This window comes from Myotis yumanensis, unplaced genomic scaffold, assembly GCF_028538775.1.
Source record: "Myotis yumanensis isolate MYYU_CA2020_CCGP unplaced genomic scaffold, mMyoYum1.0.hap1 SCAF_19, whole genome shotgun sequence".
In the NCBI taxonomy this organism is placed as follows: Eukaryota; Metazoa; Chordata; class Mammalia; order Chiroptera; family Vespertilionidae; genus Myotis; species Myotis yumanensis.
This window is the reverse complement of record NW_027223770.1, coordinates 22,804,080-22,822,523: the sequence shown is the minus strand read 5'-3', so window position 1 is coordinate 22,822,523 and position 18,444 is coordinate 22,804,080. Positions and strand designations below refer to the sequence as shown.

The window sequence follows — 18,444 nt, the reverse complement described above, 5'->3', positions numbered from 1 at the left end:
TGGTCTCTGAAAGGATCAGCTGCCTTATCCTGCCAATCTCATCACCTCTCTCCCCCGCTGCAACCCAGGGATACTTGCTGTCCTTTGCACATCCTGAGCTTGACTCCACCTCAGGGCCTTTGCACGCGCTCTTCTCTTAATCTGAATGCTAATCCCCAAGCTAAGCTCTGAGGTTCTCATCAACCACAGGCTGTGCCCAGCATGACCTCCAAGATAAACCCCAGAGTAATCCTGTTGATTCCTAAAACGCTTTCCAGTTCTGTGGGCACCTTCTGCCCCAGGGTTATATTATAGGTGGCCCCTGCCAACCAACCAACTAGCTTGAGAAGTACTTAGTCATGATCTCGGTTCTCTAAACAAGAAAGCACGGGCTCAGAGAGGTGGAGAGGTTTACCCAGCCAGAGGGGACTTGACCCCAGAATGAGACGGCCCGGGGCCTGGAGGCTATCGGCGTAAGGATGTGTTTATGGAGCGCCTACTGTGTGCAGTGAGCCGCTGCACTGGGCATGACAGGTGTCGCCGGTGGACTGAGACAGGAGTGGGAGAACGAGGCAGCAGGAACCCAACAACCAGTTTGGGCAGCAAGTCTGAACACCAGCTTCAGGGAGAGCAGTGTGATATGTGCAGGTGACTTCCGCTCTCTGAGTCCTGGGGGGAGGCATATGCGTCCCTTATAACGTCCAGATAAGTCAGTTTCCCACAAGCCTCTTGGGTCTGATGGTTGTCATTAATGTGCACCAGGTCCCTGAACACACGATTAACCTTGGCATCTTGCTTTCAAGAACTCGAGGGAGCCAGGCTCATGCCCTGGGCCTCCCTTGTTCCTTGTGTCCAGGCACGTGTGGCATCGGAGCCTGTGATGCTGACAGAGTAAAGCCAGCCTGTGGCACAAGACACGGGGGCTCCTCTTAACACAAGACGGGGGGAGCCCGCAAGCCCAAAAAGCTATTTTTAAGGAAAAGTGTTTGTTTTTAAAATATCATGAAATGGTTATTACCAACCTTTATTTATTTTTTTTCTCCTGCCTTTTTCCCAAGCAGGTGCAGCGAGATTAGTGGTAATTTAAAAAAGCAGGATTGCCTCTGTGTCAATTTCTTGCTAATGAGCAAAACACACCATGTAATTGCTATGTATTGGAGGAGACAACAATACGTTTTCGGCGGCTGTTTAATATGCCTGGGCTCGTTTGAGCAGATGTTCTGAGACTCGCTTTCCAAGACGGAGGAGTCAAGCCCAGAATGAGAAGGTGACGGTCCCTTCCTCTCTCCTCCATCCAGGGCTGGTTCCCTGGGAGGGCATACGGCAAAGCCACGTGCACGCAGCACAGTCGGTGCTAGCTTCTGGGAGGCGGAGCACATGGGTCGCCTCAAAACCAGGTGGGGCAGCAAGGAGAGGGGTGCAAGCATGTCCCCCTAATTATCAGACCAAGCACCAATCTCTGGACCAGAACAAAGCCTTATACTAGCAATTTTGCTTCATGATCACGCACCATCGCACACTTCAAAACCAGTTAAAGACATGTTAAAAGATCTTGCCTGGGAAGTATTACCCCACCCACTGTATTCACCAGACCTTGCTCCTTCAGATGACCACTTGTTCCGATCGATGGCACACGCGCTTTCTGAGCAGCACTTCAAAACGTACGAAGAAATGGAAAATTGGGTCTCTGAATGGTCTGCTTCTAAACAAGAAAAGTTCTACTGGGACGGTATCCACAGATTACCTGAAAGATGGGGGAAATGTGTAGCTAGCGATGGGCATTACTTTGAATAAAGCACTATTGATGTTTCTCTTGTAATGATTGTGTTTTCTTTGTTTACAAAATCCGAATTAACAGGTGTACCGGTTATCCACATTATTAACTATTTCTGTTGCTGTTGTTTTCCCGAGGAGTTGATTTGGGCAGGACCAGAGGACAGGGAGGCCCTGCATCTCACAGAGGGTGGTGGGTGCGGTGCCCGGGGCCCCCACGTCTCTGTAGAACTCCCAGTACATGTGGTGGGGCTTGGGTTCATGTCTGGACCCACTTGCCACTAGCCCCAGTTTCTCCCTCTACAAACTGAGGATTACCAAAGTCCTTCATGGACTTGTGGATCAGATGATGGTCGGTGAATGCCATTCAAGAAACAAGGGGCAGAAGCCTGACTGTGCTCAGGAAGGCCTTGAGTGAACTTGGCCAACTAGCCAGTGCTTACTGACCACCTACTATGTGCAAGACATTAAGGTGCGTGCTGGGGATGGGGGTCCTACTATCACAGCTAGTGGGCACGCCCACCGGACTTTCTGTAGTTTGTACCCAGCTGTTAAAACATCAGGGTCTGGTTCTTCTGAGAGGCCGGATAGCCTAATGGTTAGCAACAGCCGTTTGGGTTGGATGGGACTGGTTTGGATCTTGATTCCTTCCTCACTGCAGGGGCCTCAGTCAAACAACTAACCCCTCTCAGAGCTTCTGCCTCACCATCTGCAAAACCCAGGGTAAAAATAGGACCTATCTCCTTGAGCTATTGTGAGAATTAAACAAAATAACTTATTCGAAGGCTGGCTCCCTGTCAGTGCCCGATAAACAGCCGGTACCACTCTTTTCGCTGTGATTGTAGGGATGCAGGGCCCGCATTTTACTTTCTTGGGCATCTGCAAGTCATCAGGACGTAGCCTGGCTCGTGGCAGGTGCAATTGCACGGCTTCGAAGTAAACGAAGGCGCGATTGAATGAATGCCATCTTGTCACGGGGCCATCTTTATAAACGCGGTTCCCCAACTTTTTGCTTCTCCCAGATGGAGCTTGTATTTTTAGCTCTGACGCCCCCTTCTGTGTTTCCCCTCTTGAGAGCTTTGCCTGATGGAAGCCCATAGTAGGTGCTTATGAAATACCAGCCGACATGCCTGCATGTCACTTGGGTTAAATGCTGTCAAGAATACAGCCTTGACATCCACAGCACGGGGCCCAGAGCTGCTCTTAAGCCACCTTAGCCCTCCTGCCCCTCTGGACTGTGTCCTGCCCCCCGATTGATAACAGGGACCTGGGTTGCTTAAGCCCCTGTCTATCCGTCAGGAACCCACCTCTTCTGCTTCCTCCCAGGTCCTGGGGCCCATCACGCATTATCCCGGGCTGCAGGCCGGGTGGTGGAAAATGAATATTCTGGCTGCTTCTCAGTTTCCAGATTGATTGGGGACAAATGGGAACTCGGCCCCCTCAACCAATCACCCAAGGCAGTCAGCTGTAACTAGGTGTACAGTTAAACAGCCGGCGTGTGAAATAGCACGCCTGCACTCTGCTGATTAAAACAAATTCCAAATCGCTGTTCCCCGCCGCCACCGGCTTGGAGGCTTGGGAGCAGATGGGGTGGGGTGGGGGGCACTTGGGGCCGCCTCAGCAGCCACGATCGTTCATCATGGCGAAGTGATAAGTCATCTAGTTGCCTGGTTTTATGACTCAAACAATAAGAATAACACTTTAGCAGTATTTATGTTGTGCTAAACTCTTTACGTGTATTAGCTCCTTGTATCCTCCCTGCAAGGCAGGTCCTATCATGATAGCCATTTTGCAGATGAGGAAACTGAGGCACAAGAAGGGCAATAACCTGCCGGGGTTCACCCAGCCGGTAAGTGGCTCTGGCGCCCACTCGGACATCTTTACAATAATTCCATTTGATCCTCATGGTAATCCTATGAGGTAGGAACCTGGTTATCCTCATTTGACACGCGGGGAAACTAGGGCTCAGGGAGGTGCAGTCATGCCTTAAGTGGCCAAGTCGGGGTTTGAACCCCGGTCTAACTCAAGATCACCCTCGCTGGAGGGCTTCTAGAGTGCCCCTGGGAGCACAGAGAGAGCCTGGGTGGTCGGTGGCAGTCTCTGTGCGGAGTCCTGGGAAGGCGGGAGATGAATGGGAGGGGCTGGTGGAACCTTGGGAAATGCCCAAGCCACCCCGAAGATCGTACGTCATTCAGGCATGAGCAAGTCCCGGTAACTCCACGTTCTCAAGCAATTAGACGGTCGGCCCCTCTCGGTTCAGCCCGAGACCTAATGGGATGGCAGTTGCGACTCTCCAGAGATGAGCCGTGTACCTCGCCGCAGTCTGTCTTCACGCTCCGAGTGTAATCAGGGCTCGGTGACAAGCCTAACGGCTGGGGGAGATAAAGCACTTTTCCCACGTCAACTTGAAGGGATTGTCATCGCTGAGGAGCTGCTGGGACGGAGGAGGCCTCCGCCAGAGACTGAGCCATCGAGGGGCAGGAGGTGTGACTCAAATGTCTCTCCTACAGAGGGGACCCGGAGGGCAGGATGGAGGGTCAGGGCCAGGAGGCACCTCGGGAGTGAGGAGAGCATGGCCCAGGCCACACGCCCAACTCCTCAGGCTTCCTTACGGGGCTTCTCTGTGTCCTGGCTGCCACACAGCTTTCCTCTAGCTCGGCTTCTCTTTTTTCTCTGCTTTGCATCCTCCCGTGGCTCCCGCATGGCCCTCAGGATAAACACAGATGCTTTTCAATGACATGGGTGGCCCTCTACTCTACACAGAACTGCTGCAACCCACAGAGGGCCCGCTTGGCTTACCCTCCAGGCCTTTGCCGAACCCATTTTCTTGTTTAAGAAGGTCTCCTCTCTCTTCCTTGGTTTGGAATGCCTTCCTTCCTTTTTCACCTGGATGATGTCTATTTATCTTTGATATTCAGTGGAGCTGTTACCTCTCCCACGGAGCCTTCCCAGAATACATCCAGCTGTTTGCTGTCCCTGCCCCACCACCATGCTCCCATCACATCTCATTGGCTTGCCTCTTTTCCTCTCTGGCCTGGCAACTCCCAGAGGGCAGTGGCCCTGGCTGTACCTTGTGTATCTTTGTGTTCCTAATGCCTACCGAAGTGCCCGGCTCATGGTAAGTATTCAGTACATGTCCATTGAAGACATAAATGAAAAATTTCATGAATAAACGAATGCCTACATGGGTATGCTGTGACAGTGGTTCTCAATCAAGTTTGATTTTGCCGCCAGGGGACATGTGGCAATGTCTGGAGACCTTTTTTGTTTGTTTGTCATGACTTGTGGGGAGAAGGGGGAGAGCACTATTGGCATCCAGTCCATACCGGGGCCAGGGATGCTATCAGATATCCTATAATGCACAGACATAATCTCCCCAGTAAGTTTATAATCCAGGAAGCATACAAGAGCAACAGCTGAGAAACAGCTGGAGAACAGAATAGAACAGGAACATTTATTAACCCTCTCACTCCCCCCCACTATCTCTACCCTGTTGAACTCCTACTCATCCTTCAAGACCCAGCCTAGACACTGCCTCCTCCATGTAGCCTTCTCTGATGCCACAATCCAGGCTCACTCTGCTGCTGCAATTTCCATCACCCTGTCCTAACATTGTATACTGGAGGCCCAGTGCATGAATTCTTACATGGGTGCAGTCCGGCCAGCTCACCCTGATTGGGCCTGATCGTGGCCAGGTCAGCTGGGGGGAGGGGCCACAGGAGATCAGCAGGCCAGCCCCGCCCCCAATCGGGGTGGGGGGCTGATCGGAGCCATAGTGCACATCAAATCAAGCGGTTGTTCCGGTCGTTCCGGCATTCCGGTCTCTTGGCTTTTATATATATAGATGTGACTGTCTCTTCTTCAGTCTGAGGACAGGGGCGGAGTCCTAACTGCCTTTGCTTCTCTAGTGCTTGGAAAATAACGAGTGGTTTATGAAATGCTTGGGGAAATAAAAATTCAGAAACGGGACTGTTGCAGCCACCAAGTCCACAGTGGGGTTTCCCCACCTTCTGGGGGACCACGATTGCTGAGACACCCAAGGGTGCACATAGCTCCCAGCCTAGTCATGACCTGACAGGGAGGAGCAGGGCTGTTCTGGGCTGTCAGTGCCTTGTCATTGACTTTGCTGCCAAGCCAGAGAGCAAGACGTTCTCCCAATGAGCACGTCAACTAACAAGCTATAAATTAAAAAGGAGGAAAAAAACCCTGCTAATTCTGACCCACTCTATTTTTCTCTCGCAGCTGCTGGGGAGAGAATGCACTGTGACTTTCAGATGGAACATTTCTTTGGCTGAAGTTCCCCTCGCTCTGCTGCCTGGTCATTTCCCTCCTCCAGGGTCCAGCCTGGATGGAGCCATGGGAGAGTGGGCCCTGGGGTTATGCAGACCTGGGTTCAAATTCTGGCTCCGGCCTGCCGCTTTGTAATCTTGCCTCCCGGAGCCTCAGTTTCCCCACCTGGAGAACCCTAACTTCTGAGCAGGTCGGGAAAGCACACAGCCTTTGGGGCTTCTACTCCAGCATAACTCAGGTGCCCACAGAGGATCTGAAACCGTCTGCAGGATGTTGGTTCTTAGCTCCAAAGGGAGGCAGGGCTGCTGGTCCTTGGAAAAGGAGCTTCCCCGTTCCTGGCCCCCAGTCCACAACCCCTCCCCTCAATGTTCCCTTTAAACCTTTAGAGAATATTAACACTCGGACTTGTCCAGGATAAAGGGCCTTGAACATCACTTAGCCATGCAACTCCCTCACTGCGCACACGAGGAAACTGAGGCCCGGGGAGGGGAGGGAGCTTAACTAGGCAGCACAGGAGGGCTGCATTTTCTCCTTTATATTAATAATGATGACATCTGCCACTTAGGAAGTGCTTACTCTCGTGCCAGGCACTGAATTATCTTAACACCCTGGGAGGAAAAAAAAATACCCATAAAAGGAAAAAATTGATAAATTGCACCCCATTAAAATGAAGAGCTTCTGCTCTCTGAAACACACTGTTAAGAAAATAAAGACAAGCCAAGATGGGGAGAAACTATTTGAAAATCTCATAGCTGATAAGGAATCAGATCCAAAATATATAAATAATCCTCAAAATCAATAGGAATAAAATAAGCGACCTCCCAAAGTGGGCACCTATTGGAACAGGCACTGCCCCACAAGATACAGGGCTGGCAAAGAAGCCTATGAAAAGATGCTCCATGTCCTCAGTCATGAAGGAGATGCAAATTAAAACCTCAGCGAGATGCCCTTCTTCTTCTTCCCTTTGAAGTATGTTCTTCAAAGTCCCAGCTACATCTTCTATTCCTAGAGCTGCATGTTACATGTGCATTACCTGATTTCTCCCATTAGAATATAAGGGCCACAAAGACAGCCTGCCCGTCTTGCACGTCACGTAATCCCAGCACTCAACCCTCGTGCCTGGCACAGAGCTGGTGCTCAATAAATATGTTGAATGAATGAACAACCTGCCCGAGGTTTCATAGCACATGAGAGATGTGTAATCAGGGCAGGCTGCATGGAGGAAAACCCCTTTGCTATCTCTTCTACCTTTATGGCCAAGGAATAACCCTCTGTGGTTACCTTTCCCCAATTGTGAGTGGGAATGGGGGGAGAGGGGGGCGTTGATGAGACTATTCTCATGGCCCCACCAGCCTTATCTTCCCTGCCTGGCTCCACGCCCACCTTCATCCGCCTTCTCTCCCACCCACAGTCCCCCCTCTGATTAGGGTCAGGAGCCCACAGCCCGGCCCTCCATCTTCCCAGACGCTGTCATTTTCCAGAGCATGGTTATTCCCTGGGGAGCACCGGCATTTATTTTCTAGCTCATTCGTTTCTCTTCAGAAGTTCATTTGCTTTCACATTTGCTCGTTTAGCCCATTGTTCAGGCAGGCAAGGATCTCTGTGTAGTCATTTCTGCACGTCTGTTGGAGGGTGCCTGTGTGATGCCAGCACTTAGCCCCGTGGTAGGAGCAGCAGTACGTGCTTGTTAGGTAAGTGAACGGAGAGGAAGCAGGCTCCTTGTCCCTGTGCTGTTCCCAGGGAAGACTTGATCGATGTAATTGATTTTTCCCTGTTCTCCACTCCCATGGAGGGCCTGTGCCCCTCCCATGGCCATTAGCACATTTTCACTGAGAGCACTGTGAGTTCTCCATGCATTTGTGCAAATCCTTCCTCACGACCTGGAGGGCACAGTCCACTCTGTAGACCTTCGTCCCCAAGTGCCTACCACAGAGCCTCGTACATCATGGTCAGTGCTCAGAGCCAATCACTTAGAATCATATCAACAGCTACTGTTTATTGAGTCAAGGCCTGGCACTGTCTACACATCACTCCCTAGACCCCCAGAATAACCCTCTGAAAATAATGTGCATATCCTGGTTTTACACTTGAGGAAATTGGGGCTCAGAGAGGTTAAGTGGGCACACAGCCATTAGCAACAGAACAGGAACTGGAGCCCAGATCCATTGGACTCCAAAGATGGAGCTCTCTCCATCCATTTGTTCAACAGATGTTGGTTGAGCATATACTATATGCCAGGACCCATGCTAGGGATGCGTGAAGAGCAAAAATATACACAGGCACATCTTATGGAGCCTGTAACAGTTAGAATCTTATGGGATAAGATATAAGGCCCATGGAAGTGTACTGGTTAACTCAGCTGCTGTGAGTCACATGAAACCCTAACCCAGCAGCGATAAGAGGCTGGAGGGCTGGCCCAGCCACTCAATAGAGGCAGCAAGGCCCTCAGCACCTTCTTTTTCTGCTCTGCCATCCTTGTGTGGCTTTGACTTCATGGCTGAAACATGTCCGCGGCACCAGTCTCATTGGCTTTGTATTCCACAGAGGAACCAAGGGAAGAGACACAAAGACCGAGGGCATCCAAGTCAAATCGGTCCTCTTCTGAGAATCTTTCCCAGAAGTTCCAATCAGCATCTTCTGCTTACATCTCATTGGCCAGACAGTGCCACGTGGCCCTTCCTAGCTGCAAGGGAGGCTGGAAACTCAACCACTGTAGAGAAAGGCTAGAGAGTTCAGGAGCGGGTTGGGCGATCAGTCAACGCATCCACAGGGAGGTGGATTTTATAAACTGATAATCACAGAAACATGAAGACATAATTACTAGCTGAGATAAGGGCTCTGAAGGAATATGATTCTCTGAGTATACATATTTTAAGTTTCTGGTCTCAAGGGTAATAGAGGCAGTGGGCAAAGGACAACCACTATGTGCAATGGATGCTTGAGCTGGACTTTGAGGAACAACTGGGTAAACTTGGTGAAAGTTGGAGGGAAGTATGTCCCAGGCTGATGGAACAGCTTGTGCAGCAGTGAGAGATGGGCAGGGACCCAGACCATGCTAGGAACCGTGGATCAGATTCATAATTTCGGTCTTTATTCTGAAAGCAATGGGGAACCACAGGAGGGTTTTAACACAGGGGGGGTGACATTGGCAAATCTCTGTGTTGAAAAGATGTCGATGGTAACAGGGTGAAGAAGCCGGAAGCCAGACTACTGAGGAGACTGTTGCTGTTGGCCAGGTGATAACCGATGGTGGCTGATAACTAGGGGGATGGTGAAAAAGTGAGCTGCTTGGAAAAATATTTAGGAGGCACAATTAGCAGGACTTGGAGATGGATAGGGTAAGAGCAGTGGGGGAGAGTAAGGAGTGATGGATGACTTCCGAGGTTTTGTCTTGCTCAAGCACGCATATGGCGGCAGCATTCACCAAGCCAGCAGACACCACAGAGGGAGGACCAGGCATGGGGGAAATCCAGGCTTGAGGAGTGCGAGCCAATTGCAAGTTTGCTGTTGTGTGGAGTTAGAAGCCATCCTTCCTTTGCAAAGCCCTTCATCTTTTCAACAGCCACCGTTAGCCCTGTCTGCTTCTAAATGCAGTTGCTTCACTTCTCTTGTTGAGTCCCATTTACTTCCTTCCTGGCCAGGCTGCAAATCACCATTTGGGATGGCCACAGTTTTCTTCAAGCGCATCCCTAGTCATTCTTTCTCCATAGGAGTCGAGATGCACCAGCCCAGCACAGCTCGCAGCATCGTCTTGCTGGCTTGCTTCCTTCTTGGCGTCATCCCTCAGCCATGGATGCTGGGCCGAGGCCACTGTCTGTTTCCCTTCTCTGTGTTCAGCTTGTCCTTGAAGAGACCCCCGTCCTCCTGCTCAGAATCAGCCAGCCCTGGAGTCTACTGGCTTCTTGGCAAGCTGAGTGAGCCTGCTGATTGAAACCGGTAATGGAGGAGCAGGAGCAGGCACGGGCTTGGCGGTGGTTGTGATTCTTAGTGCTGCAGAGATGGTATCGATTTGGGGGAGGCGAGCCACTCTCTCTGACTGAGTGGGCTTCTTGACCAGTGACAGGCTTGTCCTGTGTTTGGCGTGACAAGCTATCTGCCTGACAGAGTCCCTGCTAGCTGCACAAAGCTAATCAGAAAACTGAAATTGCTAAAGCCTGGGATAAACTGGAGTGTACTCCCCGCTCTCAATGCCCTGAGTGGTAGGGTCGCTGGGACAAATGCCTTGAAGTGGTTTTAGAATCACTCCACCACAAATTCTTCAAGCCATTGAGGCGTCCATTTATTCAGAATAGCTTAATTATTTTAGCAACTTTTTCCCCCCAGATTCCACAGTAAACCATGTGGACTGTAGAACTTTTGCAATAATATTCCTGACATTATGTTGAAATGATATGGTTATGCAATAAAAATATATTAAAAATAAAATAACAAGATACTATGTAATAAAATCCCCGATGGTATGTCTAAAACAGATTTCTAATTTGAGCCCAGGACTGTAGGTAACCACAGACTCATGCCACTGTAATTCTAAGTCCTTGAATGGGGGGAGGGGGAGGCGATCTGTTACGCAGCATTACCACAGCAATAGCTGACTGATACAGGTACTGACATCCATTTAGCTATTTAAGCTCTAATCCAGGGGAGGCATCTCTGGGTGCCTCCTTTGTTTCTTATTCTCCACATCCAAATCCATCGGCATCTCTTGCCAACTTGACCTTCAAAACACAACCCTGCACAAGTATCTATGCGCTTTCTCCATCACTGCTGCCACTACCCGAGTCCTATGTCAAACCTCTGCAAACTTTTATCCAGATGAATGCAATAGTTTCTTGCTAGTCTCCCACTTCATCCTTCTTCACTCTATTTTCCAACCAGTGGCGGGAGTGAGTTTTAAAACAATCATATAAATCACAGCTCTGCTCTATCTATACCTTCACACTTAGCAAAAACCCAAACTCTTTGTCGTGGCTTCAAAGGCACGAGATGACCTGTCTCTGCCTGTCTCTGTGATAACTCCTATTTCTCTCCCTCTCTGCCACCACACCTGGGCCATCCTGACTCCCAGCGCAGTTCTCCTGCTCCACAGAGTGACTTCACTGGGGCATTAACCATCTCAAATCTCCCTAACTCCTCGATTACAGAACCACCCATTTGGAAATGTCCAAGACACTCAGAATAAGTTGCATTCTCCCTCATTTTCCCTCCCATCTTCGTTTCTGCCTCCAAAGCTCCCTCACAATGTACAGCCTCCTTGGATCAACAACAGCAGCCAGTGCTACGGGGATCTTCCAATTGGATTCAGGAAGGTGTTTTCATTCTGCCCGCCCCCCACCCCTTGAGATATTTCACTCCACGATGATAATCCACTGAGTGTGCCATTGATCCCTCGATGCTTAATAATAAGGCCATTTGAATAGTAATTAATTCCAATATGGAGCATATTTTCATTAAGAGCAGAAATGCCAGGTCAGACTTAGTGAGCTGTGAATTCTCAGGCCCAGATTAAATCAGCTTTGCCTTATAGATGCTGCGTATTTCCCAGACTTTCCAACTTCTCACCTTCTCCCGATCCTGAGGCTTTAATTGTAATGACAATGACAATGGTAATAAGTATTATTGTCAACACTGATTGAGTGCTTTCCATGTACCAGATGTGATACAAGCACTTCCCATGCATTAACTGGGTTAAAATCCTAACTATTCCTTCCAGATGGTTCTATTATTACCCCATGGTACAGGTGAGGAAACAGTCCCAGAAAAATGAAGGGATTTCCCCAAGGTCACACAGGAGTCATGGGTTCAATCCTGGCTCTGCCCATACAGCCCTCCAGGCAGGCAGGAGAGCCCCGTGGTCAAGAGCTCTGGCTTTAACACCAGATACCTGGGGTGCAAACCAAACCCTACCACTTACCTACCACACTTAGCTGTGTGGCCTTGAGTAGTGACTTTTCCTCACTATGCCTCCGTTTTCCCATATGCAAACTGGGGCAATAAGGGGGACTACCTCATGGTGGGGGGTTGTATGAATTTAATAAAAATTAATAGCATAGTACCTGATATGAAGCTATAGCTATTATTATTATTACCAAATTGGTTTTATTTCCATATATATATATATATATATATATATGTGTGTGTGTGTGTGTGTGTGTATGTATGTATGTGTATGTGTGTGTGTGTATATATATATATATATATATATATATATACACATATACATATCACACACACACACACACACATATATAAAAGCCAACTGACTGGAATGACCAGAACGATCAGAATGACCGGTCACTGTGGCTGGCCAACTGGCCCGATGGGGGCGGGGCTGGCCAGCCAACCTCCCATGGCTCCTCCCCATCCCCCCACTCTCCCACCCCCGGCCAGCCAGCCCTGAATGGCCCCAATCTGGATGGGCCGGCCATATCCCACCTGTGCACAAATTCATGCACCGGGCCTCTAGTTAAAGATAATGCCTCTACCTGCCAGATCATTTTTTAGGACAATAAACTAAACATCCATTGCCTTAGGTCCCCAGGGACAGAGTGATTGCTCGGAAAAAATTCTAGGGCAACTCAATGGAAAGACTGATGCAGGCTAAAGAACTGGATCCCATTTCCAGCCCCTCCCCTAAGGGACATGGTGGCCTTGACTAGGCCCCAGGTCTGCCTGGTTCTGTCTCCTGCTCTCTGGGCACGGCTTGGATAGGAGCTGCCCCTTTAACTCGCTGGGCGATCAGAATGCTCTGGGTTGGGGGCGGGGAGAGAGGAGGATGGAAATCACTCAAATCCAATTTCTGTGGCTTCACCAAGTGTTCCTGTCACTTGATAAGGAGCGGCCGGGACCTCAGCTCTGCTCTGTCAGCGAGAAGCTGGGACGGTTCAGTGCTTCGCCAGCCAGCTCCTTGCATTAGGCCGTCCACTGGGCTCTGCAGATAAGGCCCAGCTAATCAGACAAGACGCCTCCTCCTTCCTCAAATCCCTGCTCGCTACCGGGAAGGGCCCTTCTTGCCCGGGGTGAGCGCATTTGAAATTATCCCGGAAAAGGCACTGGAATTGGAAACTTGATCCAAAGCCCAATCCTGGCTGCTGGGGCATAACCTTCAGGCTAAGAAATGAAGGCCTGAGGAATTCTTTTTTTCATTCATTTCCTTCTTTATGGGTTTTTTTTTTGTTGTTCCCTTTTCCTCCCTACTTCTCACAGCTCTGCTCTCCAAAAGCCTTATGGATCATGTCTCTTCTTCTCTTCCTTCCTTTCATCTCTTCCTGTGTCTACATCAGGGGCCAGTTTTCTTCTGGGAACAGAGGAATTGCCTCTGCCCTTGTGGTTGGCCATCCCAAGATGGTGGGAGTGGTCCATCAAGAATGTTCTCCAAGCAGGGAAAGGAAAACCAGAGCCTCACCAAGAGCACCCAACTGTATCTTAGGCCAAATGTGAATTAATTGCACAACCATCTCATTTAACGCCATCATTTAAAAAAAAAATTACAAAATTGCAAAGGTTATTTACATATAGGTAGTTCAATTCTCCCTTCTAACCAAAGGCCGCTCGTGTCAAAACTGATGGAAAGTAGATTCTGGGAAACACTTTTCTTGAACCATTTTGCTCTTTTCCTTTAAAAGCATGTGGCACCTTCCATTTCTTTAGTTCAATAAGCACTTATTTAGTGCCTGCATAGTTAATACCTAGTAACTCACACTGAGCACTTGCTCTACGCCAGGCATTCTAAATGCATCATCTCACCTCCAAGGCATCCCTAGGAAGTGGGCGTTACCATATCTCACTGATTCTGAGATGCACATAGATTTACATTTTAACATCTCCGAATTTGGAATGCATCTTATAACCAACAGCATGTCCCAGACTCCTTGGCAGCACTTTTTCCTCCTTAGTGGCCCATAAAACATATTGGATCGTCAATGCCATCTTAGAGTTGATGAACTATTTCACAGTTTGGGGAAACTGGGGTTCAGATAGTGAAGCCAACAAGTGACAGAATAGGATTCGAACCCAAGTCCTCTAATTGTGCAGCCCCGGGCCCTCGGCCGCTCTCACTGTTATACCTCAACTCTGTGTCTACCCCTAGGACACAGAGGTCAACAGATCCTCTCTAGATTGCTGGAAACCAGTCCTGTCGAGATGGCTAGATTCATGACAATCTAGCAAAATAACATTGTAGGTGACCTAGTTTAAACCCTCCCTCTTCCACTGAGGCCCAGAAAGGGAAATGGTTGGCCACAGGGCACACAGCAAAGGACTGAGAGAGAAATGGGACCAGGAGCCAGCCTCATGACCTCCAGGAGTATGAGTCTGTTCGTCAAAGTTAAAAGTTCATTTCCAACTCACCCCTCCCCCCAAACCCTGTCTATTCCCCAAATCATGATTCTTATTCTACTTTTATCTCTCCTTTCAATCTCTTCCGAACTGCAGGCTGCCCACCCTTTCCTCCTTCCACTCCGAATCTGGGCCAGCTGGCTCCAAGTGTCTTTTGTTGAGGCTTGTTAAAAATCAAGGTGTTGTGATCTGTCTATTCACACCTTTCCTCTGAGCAAGCTCCTTCCTTCCTGAAATTTCATCTCGGCCCTAGCCAGGAAATTCTCATATAAGAATCCTCTACATGATCTTCCTGCTTTGTATAGTTCTGGACTTTCAAGTTCTTAACCTGGGATGCAGGGGTAGGGGTGGGGACATGTGGTCTGTGACCTAACTAAATTATGTGACCAACGGTGTGGGGTGAATGCATTATGGGGTGCCAGTGTCCACAGCTCTTAGTTGGTTACAGTCCTTTAAACCAGCGGTCGCCAACCTTTCAGACCTCACGGACCACTGGCGGTCCACGGACCACCGGCTGGGGACCGCTGCTTTAAACAGATAAAGATCATGTGTGTTATGGCAGCTCCCATGAAGTTCAAGATAAAGTGGGAAGTATTGTCATTTTCACTCTGCAGACCGGAAAGCTGATGCCCAGCGTGGTAAGGGGACATGTCAGGGGCCATCCAGCCAGCACCTGCAGCCATGAACTGAACTTACTTCCTATCTTCCTTGTATTAGGTGTCTGGTGTTCTCATCTAGAATCACAATCACCCAGTGATGAGCGGAAGACAATCTCCCCGTGGATGAATCAGCTATTTTGCTTTAAAAAACAAACTAGGGGTCAGGGAGAGGGTCACGTGGACAAATTGAGCCTGGTCTCAGCCAGCCACACAACCCCTGGTGGGAGGGATTAAGCCTGCTCTGGGATTTAGGAGCGCCCCCCCCCCCCCCCCCCCCGCCACGTTCAAATGACTGACACTGAGCTTTGGTTCTGATGAGGTTTCTGCCTCCATCCCAGCCTCAGCCTATTGATGCCTTGTCAATTCTGCTATCGATGCCTTGTCAATTCTGCTTTCTTCTCGCCAATCCCTATCCCAAAGACCAAAGTGCTGACCCGAAGGCTGGGGTCCAGCTTCTGGCTCTATTCCCACCATGTGTATTCTGTCTTCTCATCCCTAGCCGCTGGCTCTGCATCATGCCTTCTCTTTCTCTCTCTCTCTCTCTCTCTCTCTCTCTCTCTCTCTCTCTCTCTCTCTCTCTCTCCCCGCCTGTTTAAGGCTTCTTATTTCCTCGGGCTGTGCCTGGTTGAGTCCCATTCTGAGCCTCAGTTTCCTCATTGATAGAAGCAGTGGGCTTGGAGCAATGGTCTTTCCAACTGTGTTTAACTATAGGATCCTTTATGTTAATGAGAACGTACAAATCCCACACAGAAAGATAGAAAAGGGGTTTTCTGGTTGACTCCACGGGGGCAATCAAACGCTGAAAGGCTATGCATGGCCCGAAACCTCCTCGTTCCCCATCTTATCTCAGCCCACTGACCCGCTTCCAATTCCTTCTGTTACTCAGGTTCCCTCCCATCCGGGCCTCTTAAACCCACCATCCTCTTTCTCTGACACCTGCTCCCCCTCACCCCACTGGTTTCCAATTGTCCTTTAGATTTGATCACTTCCCAGGAAGTCTTTTGTAGTCACCACGCCGGGCTGGAATCCCTGTGGTACAGATGCATGGCCCCGGCCCTTCCCTCATTTCCACCTGACTTCCTCTGTGTGGACACGGATTCTGTCTACTTTTGCTCACCACTGTCTGCCCGTCACGAAGGAGCTTTGGGTCAATATCTGATGACTGCCTGAACACAATGGGGGAGTGTGCTGACCCCCCACTTCCCCGGTTCCCATAGGATCCTGACGGAAAAACCACTGGACCACATCACTTTCGAGGCATTTTCTGCGCCCACACCTTTTTAGAACTGCGGTTGCAGCTCCAGGGCAGGAGGGGCGGGTTAGGGTGACATTCTTGCCCATGGACCTGTTTCCCTGATGGCACTGCTCTTCTTTGAAATACAGAGTAAGTTTGGCAAATGCCACTCACGGCCCAATCTCATCCCAATACATTCCTTCGACTAAATGCCTCAACAGGATTGAAAGATGACTGCAGCAAAACCTCTTGAATTAAAAAAAATATATATATCTTGAACTAGTTCTTCCTTTCATGGTGTGGAAATTTCCACTCCAACAGTCCAGATGTGGTTGTCTTCTGTGATTCTTTACTCCAAGAAATGGAGAGCCCCAGGCAAATCTACGGAGGCCAGAGCTTGGGGGATTTCAAGGCTTAGGTGCAAGATTGCTAAGGTGAGAGGCCCACCAGGCTGGCAGGATATGCAAATGAGTAACGTGGACCTGGGATGCAGGGACATACTGGCACCCCATAACGCATTCACCCCACGCCACTGGTCACATAAGGATTAGGGACAAACTAGGGAACCCAAGCCAAATTAAGAGGCATCCTTGGCTATTCCACCCCGGTCAGAGAGTGGGAATGTGGGTCCTGTGTTGCCAACCCTTCTGATTTTTCTAGGGATGCCTGAACTTGGGATTCTCATGCAAAAAAAAAATTTAAAAAAATCCTGTTTTAAAACAATATGGCGGTTCCTCAAAAAATTAAAAATAGAACTTGCCTTTTGACCCAGCAATTCCACTTCTGGGTATAGATCCAAAGAAACCCGAAACGCTAATTCGAAAGAATATATGCACCCTCACGCTCACTGCAGTGTTATTTACAACAGCCGAGCTCTGGAAGCGAACCAAGTGCCCATCGATACGCACGTGGACAAAAGCATCCGGTACATATGTGCAATGGAACATTACTCGGCCCCCAAAAAAGAATGACATCTCACCATTTGCGACAGCACGGACGGACCCACGGGGTATTATGCTGAGAGAATTAAGTCAGTCAGAGAAAGACAAATTCCGTATGATTTCACTTATGTGTGGAGTCTAAAGAACAAAATAAGTAAGTAAACAAAACGGAAACAGATTCATGGATACAGAGAACAGAGTGATGGTTGCCAGAGGGGAAAGGGGCTGGGGGACTGGCTGAGAGAGGTGAAGGGAGGAAGAAGTCCGCGTTGGTAGTCACAGAATAGCCCCGGGGATGTAAACCACCGCGTAGGGAATATAGTCAATAATATTGTGATAAAGATGGACGGTGCCAGGTGGCTAATGCAGGCATCGGTGGGAACACCAAGTAAAGGATATGATTGTTTAACCACTATGCTGTCCACTTGAAACTAACACGAAATAATACGGAATGTCAACTGTAATTGAAAAATAAAACTTGGCACGGCCCCGCCCCTGCGCCCGCAGGCGGCTGCCTACCCGCAGATCCGCTCCCGGCAGCTCCGCAGGACGGGATGAGACAAGACGAGCGCCCGAGGGATACGGGGCCCATGGTGGGCACTGGCGTCCTGGTGGTGACAGACGACTCCAGGGAGCTGGCCTGTTCCTCACGCTGCGCGTTGCGGCTGCCTACCCGCCTGGGAGCCGCCATGGTCGCCGCGAACCGTGCTCCCGGCCCAGCCAGGCCGAGACTGGGAAGCAGCGGGGACACCTGGGCTACAGGCCAGAGCGGATGGCGGGATGGATTTCCGGGTTACGCACTGCGACTTCCGGTCACGCACTGCGATTTCCGGTCACACACTGTGGAGCGGGTCTCGGTGGAGCGTGTTCTGTGGAGGCCAAGCAGCATGGCCTACGCCAAGCGTGTCAAAATCAAAGCTACCACGGGCCAAAAAAACAAGGTTTAAGTTTCTGTGGGCCACAAAGAAACAAAAGCTTCCATTTTCATAGAAACGTAGGTTTATTTCGATAGAGACATGCTGAATTCAAAGGGCTGAGATAAATGAGTCATCGTTAACATACAATAATAGAACATTTTAATAAAAATTAATATTTTTTCTTGAACATTAACTTACCAGACACTGAATAACTGCACAAATTAATAAGCGTAATGCAAATAAACCTATTTTTCTTGTTCTCCGACAGCGAAATATTTCCTGTTGCGCACACCAAACAAGTCAGTCCGAGACTAATG

The 18,444-nt window shown here is 49.5% G+C and overlaps 1 protein-coding gene across 4 annotated transcripts in view; it reads right to left on the bottom strand.

The window, feature by feature from the left end:
- The window catches only part of SEZ6L (seizure related 6 homolog like), a 131,634-nt gene that overhangs the window by 76,936 nt on the left and 36,254 nt on the right, over positions 1-18,444 (bottom strand). The window lies entirely within an intron of this gene.